The sequence below is a fragment of the Choloepus didactylus genome, chromosome 1, assembly GCF_015220235.1.
Source record: "Choloepus didactylus isolate mChoDid1 chromosome 1, mChoDid1.pri, whole genome shotgun sequence".
Classification (NCBI taxonomy): Eukaryota; Metazoa; Chordata; class Mammalia; order Pilosa; family Megalonychidae; genus Choloepus; species Choloepus didactylus.
This window is the reverse complement of record NC_051307.1, coordinates 118144531-118156668: the sequence shown is the minus strand read 5'-3', so window position 1 is coordinate 118156668 and position 12138 is coordinate 118144531. Positions and strand designations below refer to the sequence as shown.

At 38.7% G+C, this 12138-nt stretch overlaps 1 protein-coding gene across 4 annotated transcripts in view; it reads left to right on the top strand.

Annotated features, from left to right (window-relative positions):
- Positions 1-12138, top strand: part of NAALADL2 (N-acetylated alpha-linked acidic dipeptidase like 2) — a 1146579-nt gene that overhangs the window by 262205 nt on the left and 872236 nt on the right. The gene's annotated exons all lie outside the window — the stretch shown is intronic.

Below are 12138 nucleotides of genomic sequence, written 5' to 3'. Positions count from 1 at the left end.
ACTTTATATCAGTGGTGTGTTTCTCCTCTGACCCCATGGGAATATATTTGCTGCTGTTTGGCTTTTATACAAATCAAGGTTTTGCTCTCATATGGAGATGGTGATGCCATCAGCAATTTTTCTCCTCTAGCCTGCATCCTTTCCAGTCTGCTTTTTTGTGTTCTACATTTTATTATTTTTTGTCCTTTCCTTCCCTTTCATGCTTTTTTTTTCCCACCTCCAGTTTCCTTATTGGAAGTAATAGGAACAGAAAGTTTGGGAGAAAAGAAGGCAATAAAGCAACTCCATTTTAATTGAAGAAAAACATGTAAATATATAGAAAAAGGTGCACATAATTCAATTTATGCAAATATAATGGCATTAATGTAACAGTAATAGATTGATGGCTACTAAAGGAAATAATTAAGCTGTTCTGTCATTGATCTCTCAAGATAACAAATGTACATTGTCTTAAATTTAATCACAAAAGGAACTCATAGGATAGGGTTTATTTAATTACGCATAGTGTTTCATTACCCTGGACTTTAGATAATGCATCTGCTTGACTCAGAGTTAAGTGTTATTGTGGAATGGCACTAATTCTCTTAACTGTGGATTCAACTCAAAGATGAAAGCTTATGCTCACCACGATCCGTAGGTGTGTTGCCACAGTAGCACCCACCAAGAGGACGAGTGAGGAGTGTTGACAGAGCAGCCTTCGCCTGCAATGCCCTTCACAATCCCACCAGTTCATATGTGTTCTTTGAAGAACATGAAGCTTTTTCATCTCCAGTCCAGTTGAGTTCTCTCCTTACAGCTATCTGTACTTCATTTTCTCTCTTCTTGTTAGCATGACTCACTTTCAATTTTGCCGTAGGGGAAAAAAAAAAAAATGAGCCTGGCACAGAACCTGAGTCATAAAAGGCAGGTACATAGTAAACCTTTACCATGTGAGAGAATGAACCAAGAAAATGGACCTTCTTGATAAAGCCTTCACTTCCATGTGGATTATCAATTCTTTGCTTAAAAAAAAAAAAAAAAAAGAATGTATATTTCTGGTTACTGATGTATATGTTGCAATTTTAACTTAAAGCCCCCTATGTAGAATAGACTTTTGATTTTTGAACACATTATCTGTAGTCTCATAGTATATACCAAGATGTTGATTTTGAAGGGAGAGAATTTTCTCTTATTTAATCATGTGCCAAATGTCTACAGCTTTTAGTGTCATTCTGTTTAATCTTGAGAGTACTCCTATAAAGAGTAAATGAATGTAAAAATTTCACAAAAAGTTATTCACATGGTTATATTTCTTAAGGCGATACAGGGTATATGCCAAATCACAGGTCTTTTTACGTCCTGCCAAGTTCAGGATGAGATTGTCTTTGTGTAGGGCCAGCTTGTCTGAAGGCTTTCTGTCTTTCTTCTCAATGGTCAAGCAGGTTCAAAGGATTCTCTGGTTCTCTCCTGACCCTCCCTCCCTTTCTCTCTCCCTTCCTACCTCTCCTTCTCCCTTACTCGTTCTCTCTTTCACATACACAAACACAAACACACTCATACATACAGATGATTTTATCCTCTGGGTTACATACTGTGATTAGGTTACTTACTTTCCTAGTAAGCAGATTTCCTTTTCTTAATCTTTTCCACCCAATCTATCTGCTCTAAAACATCAGGACTAGGTTAGATTATTAAAGATTCAAATGAAGGAACCCATAATTCTTCTAATTTGATTTTGGTTACATTTTTAGTCAGAGGTATAAATTTTACATAATGAAAGGACTCTTTTTTTCAGTGACTATGTTCTACTGTCAAAGAAACATTTCCTTCAGTTATATTAAGGTCATTTTGCTGACTGGCTGCCTATCCTGAAAATTGCTCAATCACATTTTTCTTGTATCTTTCTCCTGCATTGACTATAATGTGCTTTTTCATCCATCTGCTTCTTGATCTTATTCATTCCAAAAAGAGGAACAAGATCAGTGAGATGTAGTACAAGGGAAAAACAAACCTTTTCATTTGAGGATCAGGTATGCCAGTTTCCTGTAGATTCGCTTGACTTCCTGACATACTTGAGATAGAAAAGTTGGTAATGATCACATTTCGTAGAGTAAAGAATACGTTAAACCTGGAAAGGTTGGGAACTGATGACACACTTCTCTCTTTCATGCTCCTTTTTAAAGTCAATGAAATCAGGATTCAATGGCACACAACCTTTGAGATTCACAATTTGAAAATTCAAATCCATGCTTTAGAGATTAAGATATTTGAAAATTGCAGCTAAGAATATTAATTACATAATCTCTTGAGGATTGTTCACAGGGGAAATTTAAATTAAAATATAGTCAAAAATATATTATTGATACAAAGTTTGCCAAATCAATTACTTCGTTACAGTTACTTTAAAAAATTACAAATGGATATATCTAGCTGATGGAAGTAAAAGTAAAGTTGGCTGAGAAGTGGGTAATTCAGGTACCTAAAGGTAGATGATGCAAGTTCACCCTGTCCTCATCCCAAGAAGCTGTCACGAATAGATGGCCGATTTTATTTTCCTAATTTTAGATGCTTATGTAATCACATATTCAGGGGATATAAATAAACCAATACAATTTGGCTGGATTTCTTTATTACAGAATAATTTAGTCAGTCTTTAGGATTAGTCTGAATAATAAGAAAAATTGATACTGTAGTTTTCAAGATTGCCAGTACCCATAGTTACCATTATTTCATTAATTAATAAATTTCAGCTCTTAATTTTTAATATAGTCATAATAATTTAGGAGAGTTATAGAATTTGAAGTTATATTTATGTGTCTAATAAGTATTTCAGAATATTTTATTGAAGTTGCTTAATCATTTTCTTCAGCTGATTTAGTTTGTGGTTTCAAAATGTAGTCAACTCCCCAAGCAAAAACACACTTTCCAAATTTTACAAAGTGTCATTCTGATCTTGAAAAAAAATGGCATTCGAGGTTCCCTTCCCTTTCATTATAACTGGAGCAAATGTATTAAATTTTATATGCCTGATTTGGGAAATCAGTTTCCATCTTCAATAACTGATTATGTGTTATAGCTAGGTCCCTTATAAATGAAGCGCACTTCTATTACTTAAAAATTGCTTTTCTGTGCAACATGATCTAGTAATGAATTAAATCCAAATGAGCCTTATACACAATGTCATAATATGTAACTTCTCCCCTGTGGAACTTTTTTATTATCTAATACAAGGCAAGCTAATGTCTTCCTCTCATGGCTCACTTCTCAGAAGAGTATGCAGCTTTCAATATTAGAAATAAAGAAAGAAAACTATGATTTGAGATCAAATTGCCTTTTTATAAACTCTCTAAATCACAGACAGCACCGTATCATGTCCCAAAATATGCAAATCAAATTTGGCTAGAACAAGAAACAAAAGAAGCAGTTCCAGTTCTATGCAGTACATTTTTATCTGTGAGAGAAAAAATGAAACTGAACATTTCTCTTTGAACAGAAATGTGTGCAGGTGTTTTTTACCTTCAATAAAAATAAAATAAGTGTGGGCGTTTTCTCTCTCTTTCTTCACTTGGTTTCATCATATTAACTCTGTTCTGTAGGGAACAACATGTAAGACCAGCTTGTACCAATATTGTAGTTCACACTGCTTACATGGACTTAAAAGCTCTAATTTATAAGCCTGATAATTTTTGTAATTTGATGAAACACATCAGATATTCCCTTATTATAGCTGTCTTAGGTGTGTTTGTGTGGCATATTTGAATTTAACTGCACATTCCAAAATGTGCCTTGCTATTTCATGGGGCAAAGGGCAATGGAAGAAAAATATTCTAGTTCAACGGGCAGGGTAGTTCAAGGTATATTGTCTCAGGTTTTCATAGGCAGCTACTTCTTGTGGTTTCCTGTTTTGTCTTTTTTGTTGCTGTTGTTTTTTGAAGAGGCCCTTCCAGATTTTTTTCTGCATCTTGTTCTTGCTCACCATAGTTGGATCTGAATCAGTTGCTGCTTGGTGGAATATGTGATCCAGAAATCTAAGTCTCCCTCCACCTTTTCTTAATTTTAAGTAGAAAGTCCTATAAGATCATAAAGTTAGACCATTTCTCCTGGCTTAATTTGTAAATATATTTCAATTGAATAAATGAAGTCACACATAAAGTTCAGTAAATTATTTATCTATATAGAAAACTTCTAGGGAGTTAAAGGCAAGGTCAAAGTTAAACACTTCTAGGGAAAGCAACACCTTGGCTTTCTGATTTAAGATTAATATAAATCTTAACCAAGTTTCTATTCCTGTTTAAATATACCACCCGATAGCTTACCATCACAAAACTTTTTGTGCCGGTTTGAGTGTATTGTGTCCCCCAAATGCCATTATCTTTGTGGTCTTGTGTGGGGCAGAAGTTTTGGTGTTGGTTAGATTTGCTTGGAGTGTGCCCCACCCAGCTATGGGAAATAATTTTGATGAGATGTTCCCATGGAGGCGTGGCCCCACCCATTCGGGGTGGGCCTTGATCGGTGGAGCTATATAAATGAGCTGACTTGGGGGAAAGAAAGAGAGTGCAGCTGGGAGTGATGTTTTGAAGAGGAGCAAGCTTGCTAGAAAGGAACGTCCTGGGAGAAAGCCGTTTTGAGGCCGGAGCTTTGGAGCAGATGCCAGCTGCCTTCCTAGCTAACAGAGGTTTTCCGGACACCGCTGGCCGTCCTCCGGTGAAGGTACCCGATTGCTGAGGTGTTACCTTGGATGCTTTGTGGCCTTAAGACTGTAATTGTTTAGTGAAATAAACCCCCGTTTTATAAAAGCCTATCCATCTCTGGTGTTTTGCATTCTCCAGCATTAGCAAACTAGGACAGATTTTGGTACCAGAGAAGTGGGGTGCTTTTGCTGCTGAGTTTGCAAATACCAAACATGTTGGAACAGCTTTTTAAATGGATAAGGGGGAATTTCTGGAGGAGTTGTGAGGAGCTTGATAGAAAAGGCCAAAACTGCTTTAAAGAGACTGTTTGTAGAAATATGGACTCTAAAGATACTTCTGATGAGGACTTGAACAGAAATGATGAATGTGTTGTAAACTGGAAGAAAGGCGATCCTTGTTTTAAAGTGGCAGAGAATTTGGCAAAATTGAGTCCTGGTGTCAGATGGAAGGAAGAATCTGGAAGCAACAACTTGGAATACTTAGCTGAGGAGATCTCCAGACTACGTGTGGAGGACGTATCCTGGCTTCTCCTTGCAGCTTATAGTAAAATGCGAGCAGAGAGAGATAAACTTAGAACTGAACTCTTGGGTTCAAAGAAACCAGAAGTTGATGGCTTGGAAAATTACGGGCTTCCAATGGGTAGAATCCCAGAAGCTACAGCCCAACCTGAGGACAAGCCAAGATTGGATAAGGAGTTAAGCAGAAAGGATTTGTGGAAACTCCTATTGTCTGATGGCTTTGACCCCTGCATGCTTCATGCAAAGCCAACAGAATTTTTGCGAGATCTTTATAGACGGAGCCATTGCCGGTCTGGACTGGAGGAGACAGACAAGGAAAAAATTAAAGGAAAAATCTCTTCAAAGACAGAGCCATGGAGGTTGAGGTCTGGAGTCAAGAGGTTTAGGGCTGGGAGAGCGGAGCAGCCCACATGCATGGAAAGGGTGAGTTTGCCCTGGAGGTCGAGGGCGGGCTTTCCGCCTCGATGCTCTGGAAGAGTTTTGCCACCTCAGGTCCCAAAGAGGGTGGAGCACATTTCCAGGGAATTGGGGAGAGCCTGGCTGCCACCACACTGTTCTGAAGGGGTTGAGCGTGTGACCCGGAGATGGAAGGGAATCCGGGAGCTGCCCCGATGTTTGAGGAGGGTGGGGCCGAGAAGGTGGTCTCCCCAATGTGTGGAAATGTTGGAGCACTCACCTAAGTGTTTGGAGAGGAACGGGCTGCAGAAAAGGCCCTTGGGAAGGGTTAGGCTCCAGCTCTCTCAAGCCCCAAGGATGCAACGTTGTTTTGTTAGTGACTCTCGGACTTTGAAATCTAATGGACTTTGTCCTGTGGGTTTTAGGAACTGTTTTGCTCCTGTTAACCCTGTTTTCCTTACTGTTTCTCCTTATGGCAATGGAAATGTTTATCCTATGAATGTCTCTCCTTTGTATATTGGAAGCACATAACTTGTTCTAGGTTCACAGATCCACAGCTAGAGGGGAATTATGCCTTAGAACTGACCAAGCCTAAACTTATTTTGATGGGATTTTGTACTTAACTTTTGTTACTGAAATGATTTAAGTTTTTGTGATAAATGAATGTATTTTGTATTTGGAAAGATAATGCCATTTTGGGTTCCAGGGGGTGGAATGTGCCGGTTTGAGTGTATTGTGTCCCCCAAATGCCATTATCTTTGTGGTCTTGTGTGGGGCAGAAGTTTTGGTGTTGGTTAGATTTGCTTGGAGTGTGCCCCACCCAGCTGTGGGAAATAATTTTGATGAGATGTTCCCATGGAGGCGTGGCCCCACCCATTCGGGGTGGGCCTTGATCGGTGGAGCTATATAAATGAGCTGACTTGGGGGAAAGAAAGAGAGTGCAGCTGGGAGTGATGTTTTGAAGAGGAGCAAGCTTGCTAGAAAGGAACGTCCTGGGAGAAAGCCGTTTTGAGGCCGGAGCTTTGGAGCAGATGCCAGCTGCCTTCCTAGCTAACAGAGGTTTTCCGGACACCGCTGGCCGTCCTCCGGTGAAGGTACCCGATTGCTGAGGTGTTACCTTGGATGCTTTGTGGCCTTAAGACTGTAATTGTTTAGTGAAATAAACCCCCGTTTTATAAAAGCCTATCCATCTCTGGTGTTTTGCATTCTCCAGCATTAGCAAACTAGGACACTTTTCATAGTGCTTTTTAACGTTGCTGCACTCATTCAGGCATGTATTTATTCGGCATATATTTAGTGAGGATCTACTAAGTGTCAGGCACGTGACTGGGTAGTAAGGACAGAGCTGTGAAGGAGACAGGCAAGATGTGTGCATTTGTCAAGTTTCCATTTCTGTTTGCCAGACTGAGGTAATGGGAACATCCTTTTTATATAAACACATATAATGAGGCAAAATTATATGTTGTGATAATTAGGAAGAAAAAAGAAAGGGATGAGATTGATCATAATTTACAAAGCACCTGGGGTGATACCTTTGGATGACAGGGTCAATTGAATTTCAGATGGCCTTTTACTGTGTTCCAGGTGGACGCAGCAGAGCTACTTTCTTTCTAATTCAGGCTGCCTCTGTTACTGTGGAATTACTCGGGAGCTGCTTTGCTGGCAGAGCCCCTCCTACCTCCTGGTTCTAGCCCACTGTAGGGCTCTTTTCCCACTGCTTTATTTGCTTTCTGCCACCACATTTGCAAGAAAAATAAAGAAAAGAAATCCACTTCTAAAAAGTGAGTTCAGCTGGCCCTGGATGGGGGGATTGATGCTCTGACCACTCTTGTTGAATATTCATTTGGAATATACAACATGGAATTTAACACAGCTGAACAAAAAGCAGTGTTCCAGATCTACTTCTTTTTGAATTTGTTGATATTGGAGTAATTTATTTAAATTTCTGTTTTTTTTTGTCTTAAAATAGCCTCACTTGCAAGGATTGTCTCATCATCCCCAGCTTTTTTTTTCTAATTTTTTCTTATTTTTCACATTATTTATAGAGTTGGCAAGGTACGAGTAATAACAGATAATACTTCATATACCTCAGTCCTATCCTGAAAAGCAATATAAGGATATGTTAATCCTATATTCTTGAATTCCTGGTTCTTGCTTGATCAGTTGCAATCTTTTAAAGAGGTACAGTTTGCCAATTGTATGCAATTATTATCTGACATCCAGTGATATATGTTAACTTTTTAAGACTGCAGGCAATATCTAGGGAAGTGAATTGTTTTAGATATGAAAATTAACTAAAGATATTCACATGGATTATCTTAACAACCATTTATACTGAAACTTCATCCTTTCAAATGGATGAGGGACAGGGTATTGGACAGTGTTCTGCTGCTGCCTTTATCAGTTACTTCTCTGGCAGGAAATGGCAGTGGACAGAGGGAAGAAGTTGGGACCAGAGTATGTGAGAAGGACCAAGAAGTGGGTTCTCAGAATTGAGATAATAATAACTCTATGCGAATCATGAAGGCAGAGAAAATGGTGATTGCTGCTAGGAATTCACATTCCAGAAATAAAATCCCTTTGTTGTGTTGGGAATAAGGGTAAACGGAGTGACAGACAATGCTGATATTAGCCATTGTTAAAACAATCTGTAAGTAAGAAGAAAAAAATTAGGCATCGTATCGTGGAGCTATCATTTGAAAAATGATTGGTTGAAGGAAAAAGCTCTGAAAACAACACAGGATGACTAAAAAATTAGGAAAACTAGACAATAGGTTGGGGAGAAAAACTAGACTGCAATCACCAACAAAATGAATTGAGGTTTCCTTCTGCCTGGCGATTTGTGAGTTTTCTGGAATAAGTGCCCCTTGGTTAGAAAGTAATCTGGGAAGGACAAAGCTCCCATGAGAATCTAGTCCAGAAAATTCTGAGAAGAAAAGAGTGTACAATCTAAACTAATGGGAGAAAGAGTCAACAACAGGGCCATAAAGAAATGGAAAGTTGGCTATTCAGATCTCAGGTCCCATTTCCATTCCTGTGTGGGACTGTCTATAGGAGGTTTGTTCAATGCAAGAAGGTTACCCCCAGGAAATGTTTATCTAACCTTGGCCTGGATATGGCAAGTAAAGTAAACATGTCAAGTGGAATCCACAGAAAGGTGCAAAACATAGCAGAGAACAAACATACTTCTATCTCATGTGACCTAGGCAAGTTGCCTAGACTTTTGATCATCTGTATTTAAGTTGCTTTGATAGAGGTCACACAGTATTTTTCTGTGGATTAAATTACTTAATATAGCTCAGTCATAGGAGTATTTATGTCCAGTGTTTCTGAAACTCCCAGAGTGCTGGGAAAGAGGAATAGGCTACTCAGCAATTGTTGAAATTAAATTCTATCTTAGGTACAACAATGTTAACCCAGGTATCAGCCTATTTTAAGTAGTTACAAACAAATAGTCTGTTTGAGAAAATAAGGGAAAGACATAAAATAAAATACAATACAAAGACTTTGGGTTCGTCTCCTGAGTTGGTTTTACCCTGAAACCTCTCCTCTCACCTTTGGCTGTGGACCATGTCATATAAGAGCAGGACACCTCCTGGACTGTTTAGACTCATGTTCCTGATGATCCAGTGAGGCTGCCTCTCCAGCCAGGCAGTCAGGAATGGGTGAATATGGGTCATTCCACACATACCCTTATTCTCTGCAGTGCTTATACTACATACCTATGTGGGCATATCATGCTGTTATGAAGATTCGAAGAGTCAGGGGAGTCTATATCACAGCAATACAAACAAATTAGAAGTGAACCTGGAATCAGTTGCCTCAGATCATATCCCAGCTCCACTATACCCCGTTGTATGATCTTGAGCAATTTACCCTTACTTCCTATGACAGTTTCTTCACCTTAAAAATGCAGGTAATAATAGTCCTCCCTTCTTATTGGGAGGATTAAATACATAAATACATAAAAATTACTGAGACAAGGCCTGGCATGTAAGAAATACTCAGTTAATATTATCTGTTATTTATTATTGTTGTTGCTATTTTTGTCAGTAATAGGTCTTTAGTGATACCCCACTGGTAATGTCTCACGGACCACCATCCTCATGGGATGGCCTGTTTGAATGTTGACCAGCCCCACTCTCTTCCCTCTCTTCTGACCATTGCTCTCCTCCTCCCTCCTCCATGTTTTTTTTTTTTTTTTGCCTTGTCTTCAAGTCATTAGGGTCTCCATCAAGTTATTAGGTCTCACTATACTCAAAGTATTTTCCTAAACAGAGTTCTATCTCTGAGAATTTTTATGTCAGCTAAGGTAATGCCTCTTTTTTCTATCACCAACAAAATCATATTTGAAATTAATCTTTTATTCTACCTTACAAATAAGTTAAACTATCTTGGGTTCCAATACTACTTGGGCAAAATTCAGCTTCCCTACTCCTTCATCATGACATAACACAACATTAAGCAGATAAGAAGCAAGCAGTCTGTTTTTCTTGCTTCATACTTTTATGGCATATAAACATTTGAACCTTAGGTAGAGATGGAAAATTCTGGTTATGGAATAATAAACAATTTAAAACAGTTATTGAGTACATACTCTGTACATGGCATTCTGTTAAATATAGAACACAGATGATACAAAGATAAAGATATCCTCTAGAATCTTACAGGAGACAGTTAAGTGTATATTAATAATAGCTGTAATATAAGGCACAGTGAAGTGAGTGCAAAGGGCACAAAGGCTGTGGGGGATTGGGAAATGAATTCTGATTGGGTAGAGTCTGTTAGGGCTTTCCAGAAAAGATGGGCATCAGAGAATGGAAAGGGCTTAGATAAATGACAATATAGGTATGAGAACTGACTTCAGAAAGCTTGAATAAAGGCATGAGGGTATGAAATTACAAAGAGATAAATTAGGATGGCAGGTGAGTATGTATTTTTGAGAAGTTAGCAGAAGATAAGGCTTGAGAGGTAAGTTAGGATAATTTTATGGAAGACTTTGGAGCAAAGTTGGTGGTTAGAACTTGGTTCTGAATACAATGAAAAATCATCAAAGGATTCTGAGTAGGGGAATTACAAGACCATATTTGCCTTTTTAAAAGAATACACTATGAAGGAGAGATTATAAACAGCAGGAGACTGGAAACAAGAAGGGCATTTCAGAGATACTTCATTTCAGAGATATGTGTCCTCATAGCAGGCACTTACTGTATATCAACTGAGTGGTCAGTGAGGTAGATATTGGTGAAAGATCTGTGGCTATATATATGCATAAAGTAAATGATACAATGAGAGGAATAGTATACAAAAATGCTTTTAGATCTTCTTATTTTGATTAAAACTAAAATTATTAGGCTTTGGGAGTACAGCATCTATATCAGTTCTTCTTTCCAAGAATCTGTCAAGATCTGTGAAAGGTCTGTGTTTTAGTTTGCTAGGCTGATGAAAGCAGATACCATAAAATGGGTTGGCTTTTAACAATGGGAATTTATTGGCTTACAGTTTTGAGGCTGAGAAAAAATGTCCAAACCAAGGCATCATGAAGACGATGCTTTCTCCCCAAAGACCAGTTGCAGGTGACCCTGGGCTCCACCACCACATAGCAAGGCACATGGCGGCATCTGCTGGGCTCGCCATTCTTTTTGGGTTTAATTGCTTTCAGCTTCTTCCTTCTGTGTTAATTTTTTCCTTCCTGTATTTGTCCCATTTGTAAAGGACTCCTGTAAGAAGATTAAGACCCACCCTGGGCCATGCCTTAACTGAAATAACCTCATGAAAAGCTACTTACAATAGGTTTACACTCACAGAATGGATTAGCTTTAAGAAATGGTTTTCTGGGGGTACAGACAGTTTTAAACCACCACAGTCTGAGATTTTACTGAGCTTCCTAGCTGACAAGTTAGCCTGTCACAATTTCATAGATACTTCAGAATACACGAGACCCCTGCATCAAAGATGAAAGATAGTTTATTACTCATGGCACAGGAAGCAGCATAAGCATCATGTATGCATGAGTTCCCCAAGCCCCAATTCCCATGGGGTAATTAAAAGCGGGTCATTTGACACCTTCCGATGCATTCATTACAGGGGGAACATTGTATTTCAGGGTCCCAAAGCTTTTATACGGGGCAGTAAGCATTCCTGTCTGTTCCTCCCAAGGAAGACCCTATATTCATCTTTCAAGGCTATAAGTAAACCTGCCCTTTTCTCTTGAGGAGACATTATCTCTACTTTCCAAGGCTATTTGCTATACGCACATCCTTGGAAAGATAGTCCCGAACAAAGATATGTGTCTCTGCTCACAAGATATACAGAAACATGAGACAGAGTTCTATGTAGCATCAAGTTGCATCTTTAGCTCAAATTCCTCAGGGCTTAATAATGTTCTTAAATTCATTAAACATCTGCTTCATGCAAGGACCATTTTTTAGGTAGTAGGAGTGGGGGTGTCAGAAGGATTATAGCATAATCTCTGCCCTCAAATAGCTTAAAGTCCTAGTGAAGGATATAGAGAAAAAATATGACCCAATAGTAGAAGCTGATGGACACAGACA